This window comes from Pezoporus wallicus, unplaced genomic scaffold (genome assembly GCF_028554395.1).
Source record: "Pezoporus wallicus isolate ANWC-B61680 ecotype Strahan unplaced genomic scaffold, APGP_CSIRO_Pwel_v1 contig_5785, whole genome shotgun sequence".
Taxonomy (NCBI): Eukaryota; Metazoa; Chordata; class Aves; order Psittaciformes; family Psittacidae; genus Pezoporus; species Pezoporus wallicus.
The window spans coordinates 4,043,037-4,070,446 of NW_026641150.1; the positions used below are offsets into that span (position 1 = coordinate 4,043,037).

Sequence of the window (27,410 nt, forward strand, 5' to 3'; positions counted from 1 at the left end):
ATAAAGCTGAGAGGAAACCCAGTCCTTAAATAAGAACTGTATCACTGCTGAACACATGATACCTCCTGGCCTCCCTAGAGATATCTACAGATTTGGCCCAGGCCATGGTGGGTGACATAGGGTTTTTGGAAGAATCTGTCTTCTTGGCTTCATCTTGCAACATCACAGGGTTTCTCCAGGGTGAGGTGCCATGCCTGGGGCTGCTGGCAGAGCTGGTCATGCCTGAGGTGGCCAAGCTGCTGGGATGCATTTGGCCCTTACAGCATCCACACCCCTAAAGTCCCATTTCTATGAGAAATGTAAACTGGGTTCCTCTAAGCGTCAGCCTCATTAGCAGGCGTATGCTGACAGACACATGACATTTAGCAGCTCTGTTTTCTGTCTCCCTACCTCCAGAAACCTCTAGATTTGTCACTGTGACCAGGGAGGGAATAGGCAGTAAAATGGCTCTAATCTGATTTCAAAGGGAGTGGGATGGAGTGTGACAACTTCCTGGCACCCAATTGCCAAGAGTAGGGTCATGTTAACAGCAATCCTGCCTACTCCATGGGCCTGCTGGAGGTTTGCAAGCCTTTGAATTGATCCATGGAGCAGATTTTATGAGGCCCACGTGCTTTCTCAGCAGGAGTGAGCAAGGCAGTACCAACAGCTGGGTAAGCCCAAAGGATGATAAACAACTCTCTCTCTACCTCTGTATAGAGGTTTCTTACACACAGCTGTCCCTGTGCCTGGGAAAATGCGGAAAAAATGTGTGTGTCCTAAAGTAGAGCAATCCCAAAATAGCTCTGCAATCTATATCATTAAAAAGGAGGGAGTAACTTGTAAGATTTATGCTCTACAAACCAACCACCCCCATATGGTCTATCTTTATGAAGGATGGTCTACAGTGCATCAATACACAATGCTGACTCACAAGTGACTGAGGAAGGATAAGATTTTGGAGCCTCGGACAAGCCAGGGGGAAGTTGTTTAAGCTAGTGGGAATCTTCTGAATACTTTAAAAACAAACCTTCAACAATCTTTATTTCCAAGTCTGAATTGGTTGTTCCAATCAGTTCTGAGTTTTTAATCGTGTCATTTAAATGATGTGGATTGATGAAAAACTCCATGGCTTGTATTTTTAAAACTCTTACAGTAAAATCTTCCAAAACAAGGAGCTGATATGATCCAACACATAGAAAAAAAGAAACCCAACAAACAAACCAATGAGCTAAGGAGGAGATAAAACTGCTTAACTGGGGCTGACTCATGACCTTGCTCTTTTTCCACCCTAACCCTGAAATTTTTCGGTAATTCCTACTGTGATTGTCATGCTGTTTTTTAAAAATACATTTAAATATAAAATATTTAAAGTATTTTATTTAAAATAGACGCTGGAATAGAATCTAATCAATTGATATTTTCTGGGGTTGGTTGACAGAGTCCTAATGTTAATTCTAAGTGTTGATTCATGATGCTAGAATTCAATCTTCTTGTAAGACAGGATCGTAGTCACTGGAGATAGAAAAAACTTATACATTTACTTCACTGATAGGTAAAGTTCAGCAGCTAAGAACAAAAAAAGTATATACAAAAAAAATTTCATTCTTTTTCTGGCTTATACTCCTTTTTTTTGCATTGTATCCTGCTGTATTTTCCATTTTTATATGGTTCTTTCCTGTCAATATTCTTTCTTGGTTGTTTTGGTTGAGAGGGAGAAATGGGAAATATTTCAAAACGTAATCCTCATGATATATGTATAAAGAAAATTAGAAAGATCATGCCATATAGTCCTTTTTGATAGACACAGTTAAGGACGAAGAAGAAGAAAGCTAACTGCCATGGAAGAGAAAAAGCATGAGCGTGTACCTGAGATACTTCAGGCGTGCTTGAGTACCTTATCATTAGCATTGACTGGACAGAAAACTATCTTCACTACTTTTTTTTTTGCCCATATGTAGAATTCCTCTAGAAGCACATTAGCTACTACTCCCTTCAAAATAGAAGTCATCAGTGCTTTGTCCTCTAGTGGTTTCTTTCACAGAGGAAGAACTGACATTGGTTGACATTGTTTAACATATTCCTTCCTAATTTTCAGAGTCATGATGTCAGTAACAAATGTCTTTTATTTATTACACTAATATAGACAGTAATTTCCACAAAGAGTGGATTAGTTTATGTAATTTAATATAATTAATTGAAAATACAATAAGGACAAAGGGTAAACGAGATTTCAGTCAATGAACTGAAATACGTGATAATTCTTGAAAAGACAAAGTATCTAGATTGTGTATACAAAATCGTTTTTAGAGCACTGGCTTTGTTAAAATATCCATAATGGTGAATTAGCAAGTCATTTATACCAGCTATGAGAAAAATAAAAAGTTTCTACAAATAAATAACTGCATTTCAAAACTTTCACTTTCTGAAATCATAATTTAAAAAAATATCTTTTTTAAATGGAAGAGAAATACTGAAAACATTTTTATTTTGAAATTGCAGGTTATCTAATTTCATAGGAATACAAAAGTAGTCTTGGTTACCTGGACCAATGATTCATTTAATCAAGTACCATTTTTCTTAAAGTGACCTGACATGTATTATTGGAGCAAGCTTTAAGTGATAGTAGTTTACAGTCCGTTATTCCATATCACATGTACACTACTATGTGACTATTTACTGAATTTCATTTACCATAAATGTGAAGATCTTCTGAAATACTCTGTCCTTAGTATAAGTTTTGAGTGTCTTGAGTTATCCTATCTATCTCACTCATGCATTTTGCCACCTGTTTGCGCTCTGTTTGAGGTCATTTATTAACACCCTGGATGTCACTCATGCCAAGGGCCTTGGAGAACTCTGCTATTAATATCTTTTCATTGTGAAAACTGACAATTTATTCCTACCTACTTTTTCCTCTCTTTTAATCAATCTATGAAAGGGCCTTTTGTCTTATCCAAGACAGCTAAATTTCTTTAGAAATCTCTTCTAAGGGACTTTCTTGAATGCTTTTCTCAAAACATAAGTACAGTCATTGGGACAACATTGTCCATAATCTTTATGACTCCTCAAAGATCCTCATTGATCTGCAAGATCAGATTTCCTTTCATAGAGGCCCAGTTGATTTTTCCCTGGAATAGATCATATTTATCTAGATATCTATTAATTCCTTCACTCATTATAATTTCTTTTGTTTACCTGTTACGGAAGTCAGACTCAGTGGTCTTAGCTCCCTGGATTGTTTGTGAAGCCTTTTCCAAAGACCAGGGACTCATTAACTGATTTCTACTTCCCTAGCATTGAGACTCATAAAACAACGCCTCGTGTACACCTCAGTTAATAGTTCACTACTTTCATGTCTGTGTTTCTTCAGGAGAACATTGTCAAAGCCTTTGAATTGTATAACATCAACTTCTGAGATGAAAAATGTTTAATAATTTTAAGTGACTCAATTTGGAGCTGCCTGGGTGCAGCCAGACCTGCACTTTTGATATACTACATGGTAGTCCTGGCAATATGATAGGTGATGGAGTCTGGTTTCCACTTTTTAGTCTAAAAGTGTGTCTCTTGGAAGTGATAGCTCCCACCTCACAGAGAACAACAGTTGTCATTTTTACTTAACTGGTAAGCAACAAGATTTCTTATGATATGCATCATACAAATATATCTGCGGGCATTTACTTAATATATCTTTCTTTCTTATTGGTGAGAAAGTAAGAGAAATGTGGTAGAGTAACCTTCCCTATATTTTCCTAAGTAGTATTGTTGTGCTAGTAAGGTTGTTTCTTAGGAGCGTATCTTTTTTAGCTTTTGTGAAACTACTGTTTTGTTTATTCGATTTCACAAATCAAAGGCTGCAAACCTTTATGTCAGCCTTTGAGGGTACTAGAAATGAATGCTGAATGCACAGAAAATATGTAGTTTCAGAATTCTGTATCTGCATCAGATACAGAAAACAGAATACAAATTCCTGGTGGTGGTCACTGCAGAAGTGTGGAAGGAAAAGAGGACGGTTGAGAAAATTCAGAGGGCCAGAGGGAGAAATGACCACCATTATCACAAGAAGCAAAATAAAAGATGAAAGGTTTTCATCTAACAATATGTTTCATATATATTTGTTTACTCTTGAAAACAGGCTGCATGTATATTTGCAGGAAACAATGCATTACAGTATGAAAAATTAATATAAAACTACATTTAAATAACTGATGTGGACCCAGGAGGAATGTGATTCCCTTGTTAAAGTAAGTTCATTAGCATAAGAAGCACAAATATGAAGGGCAGAAAGGGAGGAGGGCTCCCATGTTAATAAATATTTACTTCATGATTTCTGAATGACAGAAATCAACAAAAGCTAGGAAAGAGAAAGTTCCAGCAAACATTCTAACCTTAACTAGGACATGAAATCAGAAGCTTGAACTCAAATTTTGAGTTCCCCTTTTTTTTTTTTTTTCTTAACATGAGTCACAACGTATAAATTCTCCCTGGTTTTCCCTTCAAAGTTTGATCATGCAAGTAAATAAGAATGGGTCCAGCCATCTAGTCTTACTTTGCTTACATTGAGGTTAGAATTGCTACTTGTTTCTTCTGTATTTTTTTTCCCACAAAAAAAAAGAAAAAAGGGGAAAATCTGTTTACAGTAATGCTATCTTATACTTTTAAGGTACTATTTATTCTAAAAGATCCCAGATGTTTTCTATGAGAAGACGAACCATTTCATCTGCACCTGAAATACAGCCAGCTGTCAAATACACAAAACTACAGAACTCTGGAAAATACCAAAAATATTTAAAATTAAATAGGTGAAAGACAGGTACTAAGGTGGGAGAGCTTCAGAAAAATAAGCCTTTTTCTTTTAAAAACAAATTTGCAAGTGGTTAAATCTGTGACTTATGGTTGCCACCACTGGCGTGTTGTCTCAAATACTGCTTGAAAGAAGTATGGAGAAGTAAGCTCCAACTACGAAATAATCAAACCAAAACCATCAGCCTTTTTGTTGGAAGCATTCTTCATAGCACTGATATAGTTATCTCTCGCATTGCTTAGGAGCTCTAATGAAAACACGTTCAAATGTGGCTGGATGATAGCTCTATATTGCTAGGGAGAGGGGAAACCTCATTAGTTACTTTACTTGAGACACCAGTTGTGCAAATGATATGTATTCAACAGATTTGTTGAAGTACACGTTATATTATGAAGATAACACGGATTTGTTTTTGCAGTGTTGTGTACGTGTTGGTACTGGGCATGCAACTCACATCATGTTTCCACCCTTTTTGGCTGATGGGTGAAATCTCTGACTGAGGGCGGATTGTATGCTCAGCCAAACAGGGGTTTGCCCCTCTCAGTCAGCAGCCCTCAAGCTGAGGCATCAGTTAGCTCCCAGCCAACCTCACCAGAGAAAATGGATGCACATGTGTGCCACCATGGCCTTACACCTTTTCAAAGAGTCTCTCTGAGCAGAGCCACAGCTGGTTTGTGCAGGCAGGCTGGAAGGAATGAGCCAAACCTATGCTTTCTCGAGTTTCCAGCACTTGCTCTGTATAAACTTGCATGTTGTAAATGAAGGGATGCCTCTTAACTCTTGAGCTAACTGCTGTGAGGAAATTTAGTAAAATAACCTTAATGGGAAGTGGTAAAACACATTTTTTGAGCTGAAAAGTGGAGAATTATAAACATGGAAAACCATGCAATATGATTAGTGGCTTTGTGAGCTTCTGCATGCATGTTCAATAGGGAAATAGAAACTGGGTCTGCTTCTAAAATAAACATAAAACCTCTTCGAAGTACAGCTTTAAGACAGATTTTTTCTTTTAAAGACTATTCCTTCGTAACTCCATTGAAGCCCAGCATCTGCTGTCTGTTTTTGCAGCCTACACTGACATAGTAATATCTAAGACCAGTTTCTGCTATCCAAATTTCCCTACCATCTGGGAGACTGCCACCTTTTGAGTGAGAGATAGTGTCTGCCTTTTGAAGCATTGCTGCTGCTTCTGGGATTCATAAACCCTTTGATGAAGGTGATACTTGAGGTGTGCTGGCAAAGCTGCCTCAGTCACCTATACACATAAAGGGTGAAGTCTGGCTTGGTGGCCTCCTAGGTGGGATTTGCATGGAAAAAATAATGCTTCGAATAAACATGTGGAGAAATTTTTGGATGCCATTACTTGCATCTGCAGTCAACTTTAAAGCAACTTGAATGAGAGTGGGATCCAATCCACACGCACATTCCCTGAAATAAGAGGCTCTCGTTCCTGTCACTGTGAGAAATATATGCTACCTGGGAAAGGTGAGTACCCAGTCACATAAACCTTACCACAAGCATGCAAATTCTCAAACATGAGAAGCAAAACCAAAGCAGGTTCACAGATTAACCCCAATCACGGAAAAAGGGTATTATATACACCAAGGGCAAGTCCTACTCAGGAACACAGCTATAATCCAGAAAAAAAGCCAGCACATCTTTAAATAACTGTTCAAGGTAGATAAAGAGTTGGAGCTGTGCCAAGGTAAAAGTTGTAAAACTGGATTGATTTTTGCTACAGCTTGCTAAGGGCTCCCTAGAGCGAGGATGCGATGTTCAAATACAATAATTGATAGCCTGAAAAAATATTTCTGATAAGTGTGCAAATGTAACACAGAGCCATGTCTGAGATGAAGCAAGCTTTTGTGTCCCAGCTAACCTGAATACTGGGGTGACCCAGATCTGCCGTTTCCTTTCCTGACTGCAGCTGTATCCTTCAGCTGGAGAGAAAATGGGCCTGGGCTTTGAACAAGGCATTTTGTTAAATGCTGCTGTGGAAAAGTAATTACCCGACAGTCAGACCAGAGCATATGAAGGGGAAGGGCTCTGGGGGAGGAAGGAATTCACATTCATTAATAACACCCCAGCAATCCCAAAGGGCAGAGGAGTTAGTGCTAATCTAACCTCTTTTCAGCCTTCACCTTGGTGTGATGACCACCTCAAGCACTGTGTATGTGTGTATAAATTGCTTAAGATTCAGTTGAACACTAAGTTTTAAAAAGGATTTAAGTGAAAATTTTCAATAGCTTCTGAAAGGGGATAATTTATTAGCTTTGAGTAAATTAAAATCTCAAGCAGGGGTAAAGACTTTAGAGATTACTTTAATACATTTTATATGCTTTCAACAGAAATGTTCCTTTAAATGGTCCAAAAATCAGCTAATTTTTTCCTATTTAGTAGATTACCTCCTAAGGCTGTAATGTTGCAGATTACAATTGCTTAAAAAAAGTTATGCTTTATCAAAGATGAATAAACAGCACTTTTATATGTTTAAATATAGCACTTTATTTTTTTTATTTTTTTTTTTTTTTTAATTCAGGCTGGTAAAATACAGTGTTAAAATAATTCCAAGAAGGGAGTGTATCTTTTACATTCTTGTTAGGTCATGTGACAGAATGTCATGGCTACATCTCCCATATGCCATACTAGCAATTTAGAGTCTATTTTGTCTTTGAGATCAGACATATGATCAAATTACTCTGGTTAACTATTACCATACATCAGGTGAGTTTCAATAACTGCCTGTGCAAATACTCTTAGCCCATGGCACAGTCAGAGCAATTTGTCTTAGGTTAGCCCCTTTTCAGTGCAGGCTAACGTATGTCACATTAACCCGTATGCATAGTGGACAGTTACCACAATCTTGTTGATGTGCAGTAATGCACTGTGCTGAGGCTATTTGATTATGTCTGAGCTTGAATTTGTCTATGAAACCACTGGTTTCCAGGTTTTAGTTCTCTCTAGGGAGGATGGCAGGAAAAACATTGGCTCTGAACAAAAGTCCTGAACATCCATCCTTTACACAGTCAACAGGCTGCCTTTCAAGTTGTTTCCTTTAGAGCAAGAAACTATACTGTCTTCTCAGCAGAGAAGTTGGCTTGGCTTTGGATGGCTTTAAAGCCATCAGCAGCTGGGAAGCCAATGACTGCATTTCAGAACTAGAAATCAGTTTACATAGGGAAAAGGCTTAGGTCTGGTTTAGATTTACAGTTCTTGCAAAGCACAGAACTCAGCTGTTATGTACATCACTGCCTTAAAGAATGTTTCTGCTGCTGGTGAATACGGCTGTGGCAGTAAATTCAACAATGTCAGAGGTGGCACTGGAACTTGACTGTCCATTTTGGAAAGTTTGACGGATATCTGGAAGGATTTTGCCCTAAGCCATATGGTAGTCTTCAAACTGTTCCTGGGCAGAGTTTAGGAATTAGCAGAGATTACAGAAAAGCTGGAAAGGGACTTTTTACAAGGGCATGTAGTGATAGGAAAGGTGTTAACGGCTTTAAACTGAAAGAGAGTAGATTTAGATTAGATATAAGGAAGAAGTTCTTTACTGTGAGGGTGGTGAGGTTGCCCAGAGAAGCTGCAGCTGCCCTATCCCTGGCAGTGTTTAAAGCCATGTAGAATGGGGCTTTGAGCAACGTGCTCTAGTGGAAGGTGCCCCCTGCCCATGGCAGAGGGCTTGGAACTAGATAAGCTTTGAGATTCCTTCTAACCGGAACCATTCTATGATTCTGTGATTCTATGAGGTGGTTTTTGAAACAGGTCCCTTGAGTCCTGGAACTAATGAAGTCTGGTTTCCTATGAATTTGTTTACTGCCTGTTGTGTTTTGATTTCTAAAATGGTGAGATCTGACAGAAGTTTTTTACAGGTTTAGTCACTTATGACATCACTCTCCACTGCCGGTGTTCCCATCTGAGAAGGTACAGATACCCCTCCCTCAGTGGTTCCTTCCTCTGTGCCTGGATCCCTATAAACCTGTAAGAACTGGAGTATCACAGTTCTCACCACTCAAGAGCCAGTGAGGTCAGAGTTTAGATAGAGGATGCAGACACGGACAGGAATTATTTTACAACCAAAACAATAACTTACTAATTATGACTACAGTTCTTTGGGCATAAGAATTTCCATGCTGGTCTAGTCCAGCTCTGAGCTTACCCCAGTATCTTCTGCTAACCAGTATATTTTACTAGTACATCAGCACCTACTTAGTCAAACAGTGAAGTCTTGTCAACAGGAAATTAATGTGCAAAACCACTAGTCTTATATCCTTTTCTTGAAAAAGCACTTCTTTTTCTCATTTTCTCATATACTTAACGATTTCCACAAACATCTTGAATTCTCTCCTTTTTTTTTGAGATGCCTTTTTTTTTTTTTTTGAGAGAAAGAATGCCTCTTGAAAATAAGATGGTTCCCCCAGTAATCCTATGCCACTGTCATATACTGACATTACAATAATTTCTGTATTATTTTCTTTTGCTCTTTGATGCCTTCTGGAATGCCAAACCTCTTTTTGCATATAACTGCATCACCACTTCTCCTTTTCAGAAGGTTCTTTCATTAACTTATACTCACTGCTCTTTAAACTCATCGCTCTTTAAACTCTGAGATCTCAGTAGTTCAAATGATTCTTCCTTCAGCACACTTCAACATACTTTAACCTGCATTCATTGAATTTTACCTGCTACCATGCTGTCCTTTCACCTCACTTCAACCTCTCCAGAGCTCTCTGTGAAATTCTTTAGTGTTGATCAGCCTTTGCCGTACCCCTAAGCTCAGTGTTTGCACAGATTTTCATGTCAGGAGCTCATAAAATGGTGTCAACAGCAAAAAGCAGCTTTGGAGTATCCCAGTATTAATTACTTTTTTAATGCTAGAAAATGGAGCAGTTTCTGCTTTGCAATGCTCTGTTTTTAATCTAGCGTACTCCTGCATGGTGTTACTTTTTTGACAGTTTCCATCAAGGAGCTTGCAAAGCCACTTTCAGTAAATCCAAATACATTAGATCAATCCACTCTTTTTTTTTTTTTCTTTTTTTTTAACTTGAATTTTGCTGATGCACTCAAGAACTGCTTGAAGAAAAGAGTGATAGGTTATCCATTACCAAATCATGTTGCTTTGTCCCAGTCAGATCATAACTAGCTAAGTGTTTTACACATTAGCATTTCAATCAGTGAAGGTCCTTGGCAGATTACTTGAGATATGACTAACTTTAAACACAGAAATCGTACCCTTGAAGCTATTTACACCCTTTAAGTTTGGCATGTGTTGAAGCCAGGATCATCAGGCTGCAGTCCTCAGCCAGTGAGCATTTTCTCTTTCCTTTTTTTTTTTTTCTTTATTAATGAGAGATTGAGTCTTTTTGCTAGCAGCTGCCCCTCTTCTGGTAGAGTTTTAGTAATGACAGATATTTCTGACAACCAGAGACATCAACGCTGGAGGCAGAACTTAATTTTGCCTTATTGAGTGCTGCTTCAGTGCAGGATGGGGAGGGGAAGAGGGAAGCACTGAAGGTGGCTGTGGTCCTTGGTCTTGTGGCTGCCGGGTGGTTCTTGCTCCCTTTCTCTCTTGCAAAAAGGAGCAACCAGCAAGCTGGCCCTCCTGCAGCACAGGCACAGACCCAGCAGCCTGTAATGCCATTCTTTAACCCAAATAACCTGCTGTCCCAGGGTACTGCCCACTGTTGCTTATGACTTGAGCATGCCAGGATCTCAGCTCTTCAGTAAAAATATCAGAAGGCTCTCAACATCCCAGCACGTGGCTAAATGCCTTTCAACTCTTGTTCATTTCTGTTTTCTCTGAGTCCAATCCTCTCATTTTTTTCAACATTTTTATTTTACTACCTTTACCTCCTACAACCTGATGCATCATTTTTATGAGTGTATCTAGTGCTGTATAGGCTCACTGAGCTAGATATAAGGACTCCTCATAGTGCCTTTCCAATCACCTCAGTCCTTCTTCAGCTCTTCCTTCCTTTCCTTCTCTTCCTCTCTGTCTCCAGATGTAGCCCATCTCTATCTTTTGTGGTGGTTTAATGTTCTCTGGCAACCCGGCACTTGCTTTTGAGCAAAACCTAGTCGCTGTCTTCAGATCTCACGTGTTGTGCTCTCAGGAGTCAGTGCATCCTGGGAAGTATTGTGGACTTCTGACCTCAAGAAATCAAGAGATTGAAAGAAAGCAGTGGCCCCATGATAATCGCCAGATATAAGGAGATACTAGAATATACTTGAAGATATATTATAGAAGGCTGGAACATTTAAGGCCCAATACCCCGAAACTGAAGACTTAGAGACTGAGTCTGCAGAATGCAGATCAGACCCTTTAATTTATTTTTTACTGTATTTGTGCTCAAATTTCTAGCTAGGATTTAACTGTAGTAATAGAAATTTAATACTGACCCTTTAAAATTATTCACTGGCCATTTTTCGCACTAGTTTTATGAAACAGTCAAAACATTTTTCACTCCTGCTCTTAAGAATTTTTGGATCTGTAAATAGCAACATTTATTTTTATCTTCTATGAACTATTAGAAGACTTCAAGATGGGACACATATTGTGCACTGACTACAAGAAACACTGAAGCATAGAAACACTGAAGCATAGAAACACCATATCAACCTACTGTTTCAAGAAATAGAGCCTATCATTTCAAATGTCCTTGTGCAAGAATTTTTTTCATGGTCATGGTCAGTAGGAACATGTCTGGATAGTAAAAGACAAAGGGTGAAATCTTATTAATATCAGTGGGGTCAGGGTTTCAACCAATTTGTTTCTTCATACAAACATAACCTTGTCACTACCTTTAATGTGTTGCTTTAACCACATTCAAAGCTGATGCAACTTGTTCTTTCACTATTTTTTCCCAGATGTTTGTGTATCTAACAATATCCCTTAAAGGTGCTATGTTAATATCTCTGACAGTTTTGATTTTTTGAAAGTAGCATCTAATTTTAGAAAACCATTAGATAACTTAGATTGAAAGATTCACCAAGTAAATGGTACTTTATAAACCTTTCTGTCTAGAGGGGTGATTTAAATACAAGTTTCTGATTTTATTTTTACTTCACTAAGGGTTGAGAATACCATGAAAACCAAATTGATATATATATACACACGAACAATGAAATAAAAACTATTTAATGGCAATATTTTGAATTTTTTCCTATAGGAAGATGTAAAATACTGTTTATTTATGTACTGCTGCTTACTGAAGGTGCATAGCATGTGAGCAAATCCTATATGTAGCTTTTATCCAGATGACACGATTTTCAAATGCCAAACACTGAGGGCTAGAAAGCAAATCAAGAACTGAAGATTTTTTTTTTAAATCTGCAATTATTTGAGTTATGGATGAATAAAATATAGGGCACATAAAAATGACGGTATGTTCTAGGCTAGTAGACTGCACAATCTGGACTTTCACAGCTACAGTATTTTCTCATGGATGTGTTACACTAAGAATACTAAAAATACCTTGATTTAAAAGGCGGAGCTGACAGAACATATAAGTAATTCTGAAATACTCAGATACACATGAATTATATCTTCCAAAGAATTCTCTTGAAACCAAGTACAAAAGCCTTCATTCTCTACTCATATTAATTTAAATCAGAGGAAACTTCTTGGGGTGAAAACTTAGCCATATAGATACCCACAGTAGAGTTTAGGAGTGAATGGTGGCAAGGTTGGCTTGGCAGAGCCTTTAAATTCCTGGGAGCAGTCATAAAATTTTGTATATTCAATTTTGTCTTCAAGAAACTACTAATAAAGTCTCAGATATCCAAGCTGCAGAGGTATCTTGAATACTTTTGACATTTTATCTAGTAGGGGCAGCAAAGACAAAAGCTAAAATTTTGGTTCCTTCATTAAAACAGCCAAAGCCATGAGCAGATAAGGTCCATTTGAGGATACCTACACTTCTATATTAAGAAAGGACAAGAACCAGCTCAGAAATGGGTATCTTGGTCTTTTATTGGGCTGATTTTCCCATTACTTCTTATTTTCAGCCATGTTTTCAGCAGGCTTTGCACCCTCAGACATCCCCATTGTGCCAAACCTTATGACATGCCATGTGCGTGGTCACTTTCATGGTACAGCACTCACCAGCCTTGTTGGCTCCAGCACAATTCTGTATGATGTCAGACTCTTTAAACTAAAATAAAGAGAAGCTTTATGGTCATGAAGACATTGTATGGAGCCAGGGTCAAGAACTATTACTTCACAGACCCCCACCTGCTCTAGATAGGATTAGACTGAAGCAACATGAAAGCCAGCCAGTGCCACACAGACTACTGCTTACAGTTTCTAGGGGCAGATATTTTCCTTCGGTTTTCAGATTCTAAACTAAAATGAAGATTACCTTGATTTAGAAAGTTAATGCAAATCATGTGAAAGGAATATATTCTGACTCTTTGTGTTATTATAGTACAGTTCCACTTCCTGTAAAATGCAAGTTAACTTACCTGGTATGCTGTTAGGATCTCAACTACAACAGAGACAAATGGCACTTAGGTGGCAAAAAGATGCCCAAGGTCATTCATTACTGTAAGACAGTTGTTAAATAGCACTGACAGAAACAGGGGTATTCAGAAATTGCTTACAATCCCAGCTGAATGTGGCACTTTTGGAGCCATGTCTCTTGCTAAACTTGCCATTCCTACTTTCTATGGAGGCTCTGACACCTATGACATATCAGTTTAGTTATATGCACAATTGAGTTAATTCATGCTAGCTAATAAGCATTATGCAATTTGTGCATTTTTAATGCAGAATGCTTCCATCACTAATAACCATCACTAATAACCTCCTCTTCAGTGCAGGAAAGTGAAGATCCTCCTGTGTTTAGGATTAAATTTTATCTCATAACTTTAGCTGTCAAGTTTAGGCTACTCACCACAGACTCCCTTTATAGTCACTGGAGAGAGATAGGCATCTCCAAAGGGCGATTCCTTCCATCTCTCTTCAATACCTGTCTTCAGATGGGATGAATCACCCTCTGCAGGTGCCTATCTCTCTTCATTGTCTAGAGACAAAGTCAAGCTGACTTTAACTTATAGACATCTAACAGAGACTTCTAACTTATAGATAGTGAAAGTGAAATGAATCCCACCATCAGTGTACTGTACTTTCAGTAGTTCTCTGCTTGGTGTAAAGATTGAAGGAAGATTGCTTGAAGTGCAAGCATGATTTTATTGCTGCTGGTAGGAATGCTTTGCTTTCTTCCCCTGCTTCCCTGAAATGCTGACAGCTCTGATGTTGATAATGGAGCACCAGCAGAGCTTCAGCAGTTTGCAGAAAAAAAGAAAGTTATGTAATTTTTTGAGGTGCTATCTGCAGTCTGCGAAGAATTTGGCCTAAAACTGTCTGAAGCTGGGAGAATTGTCCATGTTAAATAGTTTAATTTCTGGATGATATATCCATGATTAGAATTAAAAAAAAGAAAAAAAAATTCTAACCTGTTTCATTTGCTGTATTAAGTATCTTAATTTGTTCCTAATATTCTTGATTAGGCCAATTTGAAAATTTCAGCACATCATTTTCAAGTGTGAATTTAGGGAGAGAAAGTTCTGCAATCTATTTCATTAATACTTCAGTTATAAAAAGCACCCCACATATCCTTGTGTGGCGATAATGCAACATTTCATGAATCAGACAAAGAATTTTGACGTTGATAAATTGAATGGCTGCATGATCTATCACTTGACACTTTCCCAGCACTTATGCATGGCCTGGGTTTATCCTTGTTTTTTTTCCAAACCTGCACAAGTCCGTGTATATGTAAAAAAAAAAAAAAAAAAGCCTTTTTATTTGAGAAATTACTTCAAACAGATATATGAATAGTAGTCTATATATGAAAGGAAAGACACTTTATGGTGTTGCCAAGACTTGTGATTTAATCATGCATTTTGCAACAATCAGTATTTTTAGTGCCTTAGCTTCAAAAATCCTGTTATTACCTGATAATCACAGTTTTTATTAAGGAAAAAAAAATAATCCATTCCTAGTAGTCTGGACTGCAGAGAAAAGTTCAAAAATATTAACTGTAACAGCTCAAATCAAGAAGGTGACAAATGAAAAGAAGCAATTAATGTAAGACTTTATAATTTTTTGGAGGCCTGACATGACTTTTTTTTCCCCTCCAGCTAAAGTACAAATTTCCCATAGGATTTTCTTTTCAGGATCACAGTTCTTGACGAGGTTGAAGTAAGACACATGACTGTGTGATCCATTTCATGCCTGCCCAATGGGTCAAACTAAACTGTATGCATCCCTCTAGGTCTATTTTTTCCAAGACAGTGATCTTTCTGGATGGCTAAACTTGAACAGGAATTCATGGGGCTTTGTGAGAACCTGGACATTGAGATTGTCTCAAACACCACTTGCATTCCATAGTGTAAGAATCAGACAGGAAACTGAGCTTGTTTCAGGCACCATTTGCATTTGACCATGGGAGGCCTTGAGCATAAACAAAGCAAATAACAAGAATGTTGGCTCTCCATAGGCCATAGATAGGCTTGTTCTGACCTCTTTGTGCGAAGCTAATAAGCCCCACAGGAATGTGAAACGAGGACTCAAGGATGAGCTGACTCAGAGGATGGAGTTGGAAAGCAGATGCCACAATATGAGGGATAATGACCACCCAGAGGTCCCCCAGAGAACTTCAGCTTTGGAACTGCGCATGTACTCACTAAACTAAGATCAGTATTATCATAGCCATACTTCTCTATGCTTTGTATACAAACTGTGGGCAACACCGCAAAAGAACATGAACACTAAAGTGCAGGCCTCAGGTCAGAGGGAGAACTCCCACCACTTGATGATACCCTGGGTGAAAAGGACTGGATCCACAGGTGGTGATACTTCTCTGTCTCATTCTCTCCCTTTCTTTTTCTTCTACTCTCCTCCCTTTATAATTGAACAGTGACTAGATCTAAGCAAAAAACGTGTGGCATGGGACTTGTTGATCCAGTTAAAGTAATAATTGTTGAGTTATTATATATAACCACATGCCTTGCATTTTGTATTAAATCATAAAACTGATTGGCTGGTGTTGTTTCACTTTAATTCAGTACAAGGGTACCATGAACTTGGTCACTGGTCCCAGAGGGAGGGAGGTCATCCTAAATACTCCTTTCTCCTCTCCTCTCCTCTCCTCTCCTCTCCTCTCCTCTCCTCTCCTCTCCTAAAAAAAACCCAACATTCTTACTTCAGAATGAAAGGGATTCAGGTGAGTAAACACACAAGTTTTGTACTTTTTGAGATATGCCCAGGATGTCTGGACTGGCTGACCTAACACAGGGGATTCATTCCCTCCTGGAGCAGGCAAGAATACTCTCTTCTGTGTAAATTAGCACAAGACCACTCAAATGTCCTTCAGAGTGTCTCTACCTGGAACCGTTCCGGTACAAGTACTCTGCATTAAAACAACCTACAACATTATACCTTATTCTGGAATAATTTTTTGTGTAAGCTATCATCCTAAATTGCCTGCCACAGACAGCTTGGTTAACAACCTAATCAAGGTTTGCCTCAAGACGTTATTCAGAATCATTAACAATAGAAAGGAGAAGCTAATAGGCATCTGCTCTGGGCTGTGCATGGAAATGCTGGCGACGCTTTTTGGGAACAAAAGTTGGGACTGTCTATGTGTAAATTGCATTGGTTTAACTAAGAACAGAATTTAAAATCAATGCAATTAAAATAGTAAAATAGGTTGTCAGCTCTTTTAAATGAATATAAGCCTGACAGAACTTGGTTTAACCTATATTGAGTTGAAAGTAAACCAAAATAAGCTGCTTGTAACCCAACTTTATTATGTCTACATAGAGTTTGCAATGAATTAATGGAACTGATTTTAAATCGATTTAAGTCAAAACAATGCTAGATCTGTGTACAGACAAAAGTTTAATTGGAAAATGATTTATTAAATATGGATAATGCAGCCAATAGTGGGGAATATAAGAGAGAAGGAAATCAGAATCAGGACATAATGAAAAAACCTGAATGGATGTGTGCATGCAGCATTGTGCAATATTCAGATACATAAATAAAAGGAAGAATATTTTGATTGTAGCCACTTCCTTACATAGCATAAGGTCCCCACACATCAATATGCATTACTAGATATGGAAGCAGATGTATAAACATGCCAAAAGGATGGAAGTTGAAAGGAGATACACATGGAAAGGGTCTAAACCAGAAAAAAAGGACTCATGTCCTTAATGGCAAAGAAACAAGAATGCCACCTGGAATACTACTGCGCAAACAGCAAATACAGCAGAACAGATTATAAAACCCAGTATTTTTTATCTTCACTTCTCAAAGGTCTTCTCCTGCTAGCATTCGGGAAGGGAAAAATAACTCAAGGTCTTTTCCTGGTACTGTTTGAGATTAGAGCTGTTTTATTATCCAGAGCACCTCAAAAAAAATTGAAGATGTTCTCAGCACAATATAAAAATTAGTCATGAAAACTATAAATGCTCTTTTGACTTGAGAAGGGAATCACTTCATATTTTACACTATCTCTACTTGAGAAGAGAACTACTTCACTACTCATGAGTTATTGGTTTCCCCGTCTTCATTAAGCATTCTTTGTCTGTATTTCTATTTATTTAGTGCATGTTCTTCCCACTCCCTTGTCAATGCCCTTAGATACAAGGGATATGTTTGAGACTCAGTGCACAAAGAACTTTCATTTTGATACACAGCAAATTAGAGGCACTGCACATGCATGTATATGTGGTGTAACAGACTATTAACCTCTAATGTGGACTCATCCTCCTTGGATAATTTTTTGCCCACATTCCATCGCTATTTTCTAACATTCACAAAACAATTAATTCATCTCTTGGAAGAAGTGCTTTGCAGAATTTATTGGTGACGATATATGTGAAAGAGGATATGTTGAAACGAAATCTGAAGTACTGTCATTGTTGACAGGAAGCTGAGTGATGTGAATTGTGTACAGTATATACAGAAACGTGGTTGCCCTATAAATTTTTCTGTCTCTAAACAAAGACAAAAATAGGTATAACTAGCCTGATACTGTTTAGTTATGTAACAGATTGAGGGTTTGGGTTTTAGTCACTGAAAATGTGATAAACAACATTGTGCATTAATGCAGAAAACAGATTGAGCTTTTTAATGGTACATCAAATAAGACTTTATTAGCATCTATTAGGTTCAACCCAAAGCCCGGGAAATAGCATTAATGAGCATCATATATCAGTCTGTCTGTTATTAGATAACATTATCCCTTAAAACTAGCAAGTCATATAGTACTTTATACTTTTTACCTTTATCTTTAGAATTAGCTGCTGACATCCTCTCCTGTTACACTGGCCTTACTATTAGTAATAGTGAACCAATTTATAAACCCATTAGTGACACTTTTTCCCGAAGATAAAAACAGTCAAAATTATCTGGCAGCAATTAATCTTAATGGCTGTATGCAGTAAACAGCAATGGGCTAATTCCAGCTCTGTCAGCCCCATCAAACAATCCCACATTAGGCAGCTTTTCACTGATCCATTAAGCATATTCAGAACAACAACAAATTCAATGCTGAAGGCATATGCACTAAACATTACAACAGTGATCTTCTGAAGCCATCATTATCTCTTAAATAGTACTTCCCCCATGTATTATCATTATGCTGTACATTAGAAATACTTTGATTAAACTCCCTTAATTCATAACAGCCAGCTGCAGACCATTTATGCAGTTAATCTCAACACAACAGCTATTGAGGAAATATAACAAATGAAGGCTGTAAACTGGAAGTCATTACTACGAAAGATACTGGTTTCCTAGCCCTCTCAGTGCAAAGTGCATGGCAAGATTGTACTTCAGGATGACAGTAATGCAGACTGAAACCACTAATGACCTTCCATATGCCCTGCAATGTGCAGCAGGAGTTGTTGCTGTAAAGGTGTGTGCAGGAGCGACCTGACAAACTGCCAGCAGGAATGGCAAAAACATCCAGGAAACCCTTGTCCACAGGACCAAAATACCAGGCGAGACCCCGCTTGCAAACCGCAGCCTCTCCATGGGTTTGCTGGCCTCATGGGGAGCTCACAGCAATCTGTGTCTGTGAAAGAGCAGTTCTGACTTCTTTCTCTATCAAGCTCGAGTTAGTAGCAATGACATTTTGAAAGACTACAGACCTTTCCTTTCCTACAAGTAATAGCTGTTTTGAGAATTTTTATTAGACCATTTTCTCTTTAAGGTATAATGGATATGGTGTGGCAAGAAAATTTGCATAACGCTTTCCATGATGATGTAAACAAAACAATATTATCAGGATGGGAAGGAAAACTGTAGGTAGTTTATATTTCCACTCTGACCTGAAATTCACATGAGGTACCCTCATTTAATAACATGAAAATGTTAAATAGATAAAAGTTGATGGTATTTTCTCAAGTTTTCATCAAATGTATTCCATTTAAAAACTGTATTAAAAATTCACTCAGAAGGGTTCATGCTGTATGTTAGGGAAAAACGGGAGCTAAATTCATGTAACTAATCTAGATTATACCTTTTCTTAATTTAAAAAATACTCCAAGAAATCTGTGGGATCTGGGTACAAAAAACACTTTCACAAATTCTTTACTTGTCAAGTGTTAAAGAAACCATAAAAATATTAGTGAATAAGGTCTATGTGTTTTACAGTTCTTCACCAAATATAAATAGTTTATTTGATTTTAAAGATATAAACCACAGACACAGTGTCTACCTTGCAATGAAATGATCAAATAAATAAAACTTCAATTTGGCATGAGCCTAGCTGCCAGTTCTGATCTTAGTTCCAGTTAAGTCCAGCTCACTGGAAGGTGGAATGCAAAACCTCCGCAGCACCTTCAGGACCCGCACTGAGAAGCAGGCAATGGCATACAAGAGACAACAACACTCTTTAAAGGCTAGAAGAATCAACTTCCTGATACTTTGGTTAAAATGAGGTGAAAAGTCTTGCTACAAGTCCAGTTTTGTGCTTCTATTACTTTTTAAAGCTCATGTGCTGCTAGAACATGTGAGGCTGCAGCTCTACACCATTTTCTCTGTGAGCAACCTTCACAACCTGGCGCTGCATACACCTAAGCACAGCAACACATAAGCACAGCAACACAAGATACACTGGCTTGCTTGTAAACAAAGGGATTCAACACAGCCACTTTTCAGACGGGTGCTCATGTGTAGCCTTCCCTCTGTGTGGGCAGGCAGACCTGCATACCATGTTACATGATGTGCCCTGCTTATGCAGCAAGTGTACTTTGTGAATTTGGAAAGATACGTTCTGTCCTAACCAGAAACTTCTTGCAGGCTATGTGATAGTAATCTCCTTTTCAGAGGGATAAGAATGCACTTGAACTTCAGATACAGATTTCAAACATAGGCACTCTTCCTACCACCACAGCACCTTGCCATGTGATCTTTATGTCTCTGTGCCTTGGTTTCCCTTCTTTATAATGTTGATAAGGTTACTTTTCCATATGGAAGAACTGTTGCCACAACTAGCTGGTAAGTGGTACAGTGCTTCCAAGGTCTTTGATCTGAAAGATGAACAGAAAAAAGATTGCTAGATCACTTACACTAAGATGTTCTGCTTCTTGACTATCAAGGCTGGCTCCCATCATTAGAGTTATGTAGGACCTTTAGCCATCAAGAAGCCTGTCTATACCACAGAGTTACCCTGGATCTTTACAAAACCAGCACTGCCTCCCAGTAGGTCTGACCAGCTTCTGAGATTATGGGAATGAGCAGAAATTTCTGTGGCCCATGAAAAAGGCAGGTGCTGAGCACTCAGGAGCTGTATCCTGACCTCCAACCTTCACTACCATCACAATAAGCAACCTGCTTTTTAACCAGCAACAGTAGATAGATCAGTTTCAGGAAATTATTTCTCCATGTCATTTTTATTCATGCTGTTCTAGAGCAAATTGGATGACAAGCTTTGAAAGTACATGAAGTGAACTTTACCTTATTTTGAGTGATCTGGAAATAACAAGAAAAGCATTTGGAAGCCAAAGCTGGTTCCTTAACCCAGTCGAAAAAGTTGAGTAATTAATTTTTTTTCTTACACAGAAGCATTTCTAGGTACAAAAGCTTCAGGCAACAGGGAATATTAGACACCTTCTTGAAAATCAAGTCCCCATAAGAGTCTGGGCACTAAGGAGCAAGGCGTCATCTGACCAAGGATTTCCAAGACTGAAAAATTTCATTTAGGTGCCTAAATACAGTGGAAGTTTCTTACTGAACAGAATTGCCAATGTCACAAATGCAGTTTATATGTTTTACATATATGAGCTATTAATTTGGGAAAAGTAGCTTTTCCCAAACTTAAAGGGAGACTGGGTCACCATCCTTTCCAGCAGGCAGAAAGATATGTGATAGGATGTGACAATTACAACTTCCAAAGTGTTCCTGAGCTGTCTTTGTCCAGTTTCAAGATTTTCTTCCTTTCTTAGTATTTATTTCCTTAAAAGATATGGAAAAAGCCATAAAAACTATATTTTCAACAATTTATTTTAATTTTCAAGATATGATTTGCTTGGATTTAAGCAAATCCAAGTAGAGAAGTGCTAATGTTCAGAACAAAGCAGATCTGTGTACTCTTCTAACCCAGAAAGAGGAGCAACAGAATTTGTCGCCTCATGGTGGGCCCAATTCTGGGGAGTACTGAGTAGTGGATACTCTGCAGATGACAAAGCAGTACAGGCAAGAATGAAAAATTATTCCCAGTGCTACTTGCTCACCCCAGTGCAAAAATTTCACTTAGTAGCAGTTTTACCAGGCAACACTTTTTCTTTTGGCTCAGGCTTCTTTTGACTGAGTGCAGAATATATGGCTATGTATATATACTTCAGATGCAGTAACAGGGGGCTACTCTGCTTACTTTCCAAGGACCATTTACGAATCTTGAATTTAGCTAACCAAGCAGTGTAGCAGGGAGTTTATAAAGATTCCCATAATTCTGCCTAACATGCAATCCAAGCACAGAGCTCCTACTGTACCAGTAAGAATTTGGGACGAAAGAGAAAATATATACTTACTAAGCTGCTTTTAGGAAAGTGATGGTGTTAATTGCAGATGAATTTTATAGATGGATTTTATTTTAAATCATGGACGTTGTTGTTTCTTAGTTTGACAGTGTGTGAACTGTCAGATGTGAAACTACCTGTGTAATGTGTCCTAGTTTTTTACAAAGGGAATATAATATCGATGAGAACCACAATATAGTTTGGTCATACTATGGCATATTTTTCCTATTATCACCAAGTTTCAAAGCAGTGAAACCTGATTTTGAAAGCAGGAATATTTTTTCTCTTTGGTGTTAGCTAACTTTAGGTCACTCAACAGTGATAAAGAACTTTGATAATTTTCAACCAATTTTACTGATTAAATTCCAAAGGTGTGACTTTGACCAGCCAGCTCAGGACTACAGTGCCACATGCATAAAATTGGAGTGGACTGCTCATAAAATTATTGCTATTCATGGCATTAATAGGTAGCAGAAGAATGTGAGTTATGAGTTAACAGAATGTGTCTCTACTAAGAGACAACAGAGAAGAAGAATATGTTGCAGGTTTTACTTTAATCACTTGTTTTATTTTATTCACTTATGCAAGTTCCTTTATGCATGAAAATTTCTGATGTAAAAAAATCAGTCTCTCTGACAGAGAATCTGGAATTGTCCAATTTTATTCCCTCCCCCCCCCCCCAGTTCTTCAATCCCTTTATACATTTGGGAGAATTTCCACATAAGTTTCTTTTTTCTTCAGTAGGACTATTAATGTGTGCAAACTTTAATTGGGTCCAAATATAAGCTCTGTGCGCTGGCAGAATGTTAGGAATTCAAGTCTAATGAGTGGTCAGATAGTGCACCAAAGTAATTCTAGAAATCATAGAAATCATACTGATTTATAGAAAGCAGTGCTAGGGAGTGTAGAGTTCCATCTCTTAGGGACAGAATATAAGCAATGAAACGGAGAAATGGTTTTCAACCTTTCTGAATTTGCAGACCCTATTCTACTTTCTTAAGTAAGTTTGCCATCTTGTCTTGAATCTGCCTTATTAATTATCTGGTTACATATATGGAAATACCAAAAAAAAAATGGAGAAGTAATTTCATTGAATTTCATTATATCTCTTCTAAGAAAAATTGTATTTCATGAAGGAAAGAAAAGGAATAAAACAATTATTCCATTCATATACAAAGTGTCAGTAATTTATAACCAATTTATCAATGACCACACAGCTGCACTCACTGTAGTTTAAGGAAAAAAAAAGCAGCTCATATAATGCTTACATAGTCTCTGAAAGCATAGCATCTTAATAAAGGAAGAGGAAGCCACCGGAGTAATTAGAAAGGTATATTGTATTGCATATAATGGCAGAAGAATGTTTGTATTATAGTCCAACACATCATTAAGGATACAATTGTTATTTAATGTGGCACAATCATCTTTCTACTCTTCATGAAATCCACTTAAGTAATTACTTTTCTTAGCTCATTGGCTCTATGAACTGACAGTTTAGGAAAGTGCTATGTTGAAAGAAATCCTGAATCTCCATTTTTATAATACCCTACCTCTTTTTAATCCTGACTCTTACATCTTACCTGGAATGGCCATCTTCGTGATTGAAAAACTGGTGAGGAGACTGGGGAGGAGGGAGGAAAGGAGTACTAAAAGCTTTCAAAGCTGCCTTAAAAAGTTAAAATATTAAATGAAAAGCCCAGATTCCTTTTCTGTGCAGTATATCCCTTTTCCTTGGTCTTGTTTATGGAACTCACACATATAAATATATAAATACAAACCAAATTAACTGATCTGTTTTTATGCTATTTAGTCATTTTTGTATCTGTTAGTAGCAGAACACTAATGCAGCAGTGCAGCACCTTGAGTTGTTCCTAATCTGTTTTTAAGAGGAATAGTTTTGCAAAGCATATTTTTCAAGTTTTGGGAGAATACTGTCTTACAAAATTTAGTGTGAAACATTAAATAATCTCTTACTTCTTTATTTTCTAACAATTTTTCATTTATGACCCCAATAATATACGGGAGCAGACAAACATCATCTATACACTCAAAGCTCATTCATTTTTTTTTTTCCTGTCATGCATATTTTAATATAAAGTTCAAGACCATTCTGCAGAGCAAGCCCAGCATTCAGCAGACACGGGACTGGAGTGCAACATTTAAATTGCCCATGCTTTTTCTTTTTTTTTTTGGCATTTTAAACTTTAAGCTCTCTTTCAAAGGATGTTGTAGTTTTCGTGTTTACTAGCATTACAACAAGGTAAGTCTGAAATACCTTTATCTTATTTGGTAGATCTGTGTTTGATGCTCTTTGTTTGAATGGAAGTGCCAGCTGTATTTTACTTTATTATATAAAAAAGTTTCAGAATTTAATTAAGGGTCAAGTACCCGCAGTAGATAAATGCAACAGCTAAAGCATATTTCTGATCTCTCTGAAGACTGCAATCATGAAAATTATTATCATTGAGTAAAACTGATCTCAATGATGGTGACTGGTAGATGGAATCTGTGTTAGTCAGCCATAATTTACATAATAATGGGTTCCGAGTTTTCATCAGCACCTTTTGTTTGTACAGTGCTTACTGCTACAGTAAATTGTCAAAATGTCATTCCTATCCAATCAGCCAGAAAATATCAACAGTAAACAAGGCACAAGAAGAAATTCTCTGATTAAAAGTGTGGTGGAGAAAACAGTAAAAGGGGCCACTGTAATAGTTGTAGCCACCTTATTCTGATATTTTCAACAACACTGCTGAACAACTTAGGAAGCAATGCCATAGAGGGGGTGATGTCATTAGAAGAATCTCAGCAACCAATTAGATAACTGGTTTGTTTACACTTGTATTTGTCATTACCTGTTTATTTCCTTTTCCATGTGACAATCTATTTCACTTCTTGAGGCAAAACAGACTCGGCTAAAAAGTTACTTTCACTATGGGCTGGGTATCCACAGATCTACAAGAACAGTGCCCAAAAGTGACTTAATCAAGGAAAACACTTGAGTCTTAAATACAGATGCCAGCCCAAATAAATCTCTTCTCTCCCTAACAAACACACAAAGCCTGATAGTATTTAAGTGGAAATGAATTCAGCGTAACTTTCTGCCACCCTCTAAAATTCACAGGAGTGCAAGGAGAAGAGGAGCATGAATTAGTCACAGTGTAGGCTTTATAGCCATCACACTTTTATACTATATTAGAATTAAAAGTTTCACATTGTGTTTGAAATAAAAATGAATAAAGTGGCATCCTGCCAATGAGAACCAGAAGCTACCCTTGTGTGGAACTGAAACATTTGGCTCATATAGTACTTTATTTTTGAGAAATGACAAGTTATATAAATGTATCTTTAAAACAGAAAGGCATAAACTTAAAAAAAGTTTCTTTGTGTCGTGGTTCAGAAAGGTTGACAGAGTCATAGCCTGTATATAAACAGAACAAAAACCAATAAGCATTCCTCAAGGAGGGCGTCCGGCACTGTGCTCTTAAAAATCTTCAAATAGGAAGTGATCATGTAGTTGAGTCACTACAGAAAAGACTCACAGTACCTTCTTTTGGAAATAAAGAAGAGTTTTAAAATCTATTGAAACTAAGTGTTGACATAAGGAAATTATTTTGTAGAGCTTACAGATTTCTTTACCATTCACTTTATTTTACTTGGCTACTTTTAATTTTTTTCCACTCCTTCTCTTTGAAAATCTTGCTTTGTCCAAGCCCTTTCGATTAAGCAGCTTGCCTGAATGAAAGCAATGTGATGATGTAGCGGTGCATCAATAAACAGGGTGCCTCTCAAAGCAGGACAGAATGCTAAGAGATAGGGCTGATCAGCAGTAATTACTCTGACACTTCATGCAGTACAGGGAATTAACTCCTAGGACTTTGGGGCGAATTGAGAAGTAGTAGTTGATGTTCCACACTGTGAATGCCTCAGTTCCTTAGCCCATTGTGAGTTTAAATGGAGATGGGAATTCACTATATACAGGGAGGGATTTTTCTTTTTTCTCCCCCAAGTTAGGAACGTGAAGCAGAGTGCAGAAAATAGAAATAATTTGGGATGCTGAGCAGGCTGCATTTCCATTTTTTTGTTAAGGTCTTTACAGTCATTTTCCATTAAAACACAAAAAAAAAATCAATAAAGGGATGCCGGCAGCAACCGTGTTTATGGCAATGCACCCATCATGTTGAGGAAGACACCCATATGCCAAGTTAAGGAAGTGGAATTGCTCTAAGGCAGACCTGCAGAAACTAAGGTACACAAAAACACATAGCAGGAGGGGAAATACAGCTAAAAAGGCAACTAGTTAGCAGCTGCCACTATGACCTTTAACTGCATCCATGGTAACTGGGCTAAAGATGGAGCTCCATTTTATTATTCTCACACCCACAATGTTAAGCCTGTGAATCCCATTGCAATTTAATGGCTGAAATCAGAAGGCAGATCTGTGTTCATTGGACCAGTGCCGACATCCTCTTAGCTAATGAGTGCAATAAACATTTTCATGCCAGGAAACCAATGCAAGTGGAAATATTATGCCATGCAGAAATCTATCCCCCAAACACAAAGAAATGGTCAGTGAAGTCAGTCCTTTATGATCATTTGAGTATACTGTAATTTTTCAGGTTTTAGGCCACGCATCTTTGAAGCAGGAAGATATTTAACTCATATATTCTTTAATACTGTGGCATGCAACTGCATTCACTTTTTATTAAGGATCACTTTTTATTAAGAATGGGAAGAGTTATGTATTCCAGAGTTAATGATGATAGCTGCCTCTAATTATTTTCCTAAAGGAATCTTATGGTTTTAAATAGTATTTTTTCTTTCATGCATCTAAAATGTATTTCATCTATTTGCAGGCTATGTACTGTACCACCAGCTAAGCAAAAAGCCAGTAAACAGCAAACTGTTTCAACAAGAAAGAGGGCTTTGTTCTAACTTTTGTTGCGATTGTAATTTGACTCATACAGTTTTTCTTAAGAATCAGTGACAAAAGTGTCATATCTTTGTCATGTGAGCTGAAAACAAGACATATATCATCCTTACTTGGGTGGAAGAGCCAGAGCAATGACAACGGCAGTTAAAAGGCCCGGTGCTGGATGTGTCTTTGAATACTGAAGTACTTCCACCTCTAAAGTTCTGTGGTAACCTGTAAAATCAATAATGAGAGGTATGGAGTGGAGCTAACATTTGATTTGTAAGCCTTTACCTGGAAAAAACAGTACAGCTGAAGAGTAGCCATTAGTATTTTAAAAATTGTAAATATAGTGATTTAGCCACATTGAGCCATTCAGTCATTATCTGTCTTACCCCCCAACCTCCCTTAAAGAAGCACTGTTGTTCCAATAACACAACACACCAGGGTGAAGAAGGAAACTGAATGCATAAATGTGCAGCTGGGAAATGAAGGTCACCAAAATCTCCTTGAACTCTTGGGTAAACCCACTATATTTGTTTCAGTGCAGTGCAGTCAAAGACATAAAACTACATTAGTACATTCATAAAGAGCATTATGTGAAATATCCCTGCCTCTCACAGACAACTTCCTCCGTCATCTTAAAATACTCAGAATTTTATTTTTGTTAAAATCTTAGCC

At 37.7% G+C, this 27,410-nt stretch overlaps 1 long non-coding RNA gene across 4 annotated transcripts in view; it reads right to left on the bottom strand.

The window, feature by feature from the left end:
• LOC130606200 (uncharacterized) overlaps nt 1–27,410 on the bottom strand; it is a 158,237-nt gene that overhangs the window by 90,349 nt on the left and 40,478 nt on the right. For 2 of the 4 annotated variants that reach the window (XR_008973906.1, XR_008973908.1), the window contains exon 4: nt 26,861–26,963. This is a non-coding gene — a long non-coding RNA (uncharacterized LOC130606200). Of the gene's footprint in view, nt 1–25,805; nt 26,964–27,410 lie in introns of those variants that run through there. The other 2 variants (XR_008973905.1, XR_008973907.1) reach the window with 1 other exon arrangement.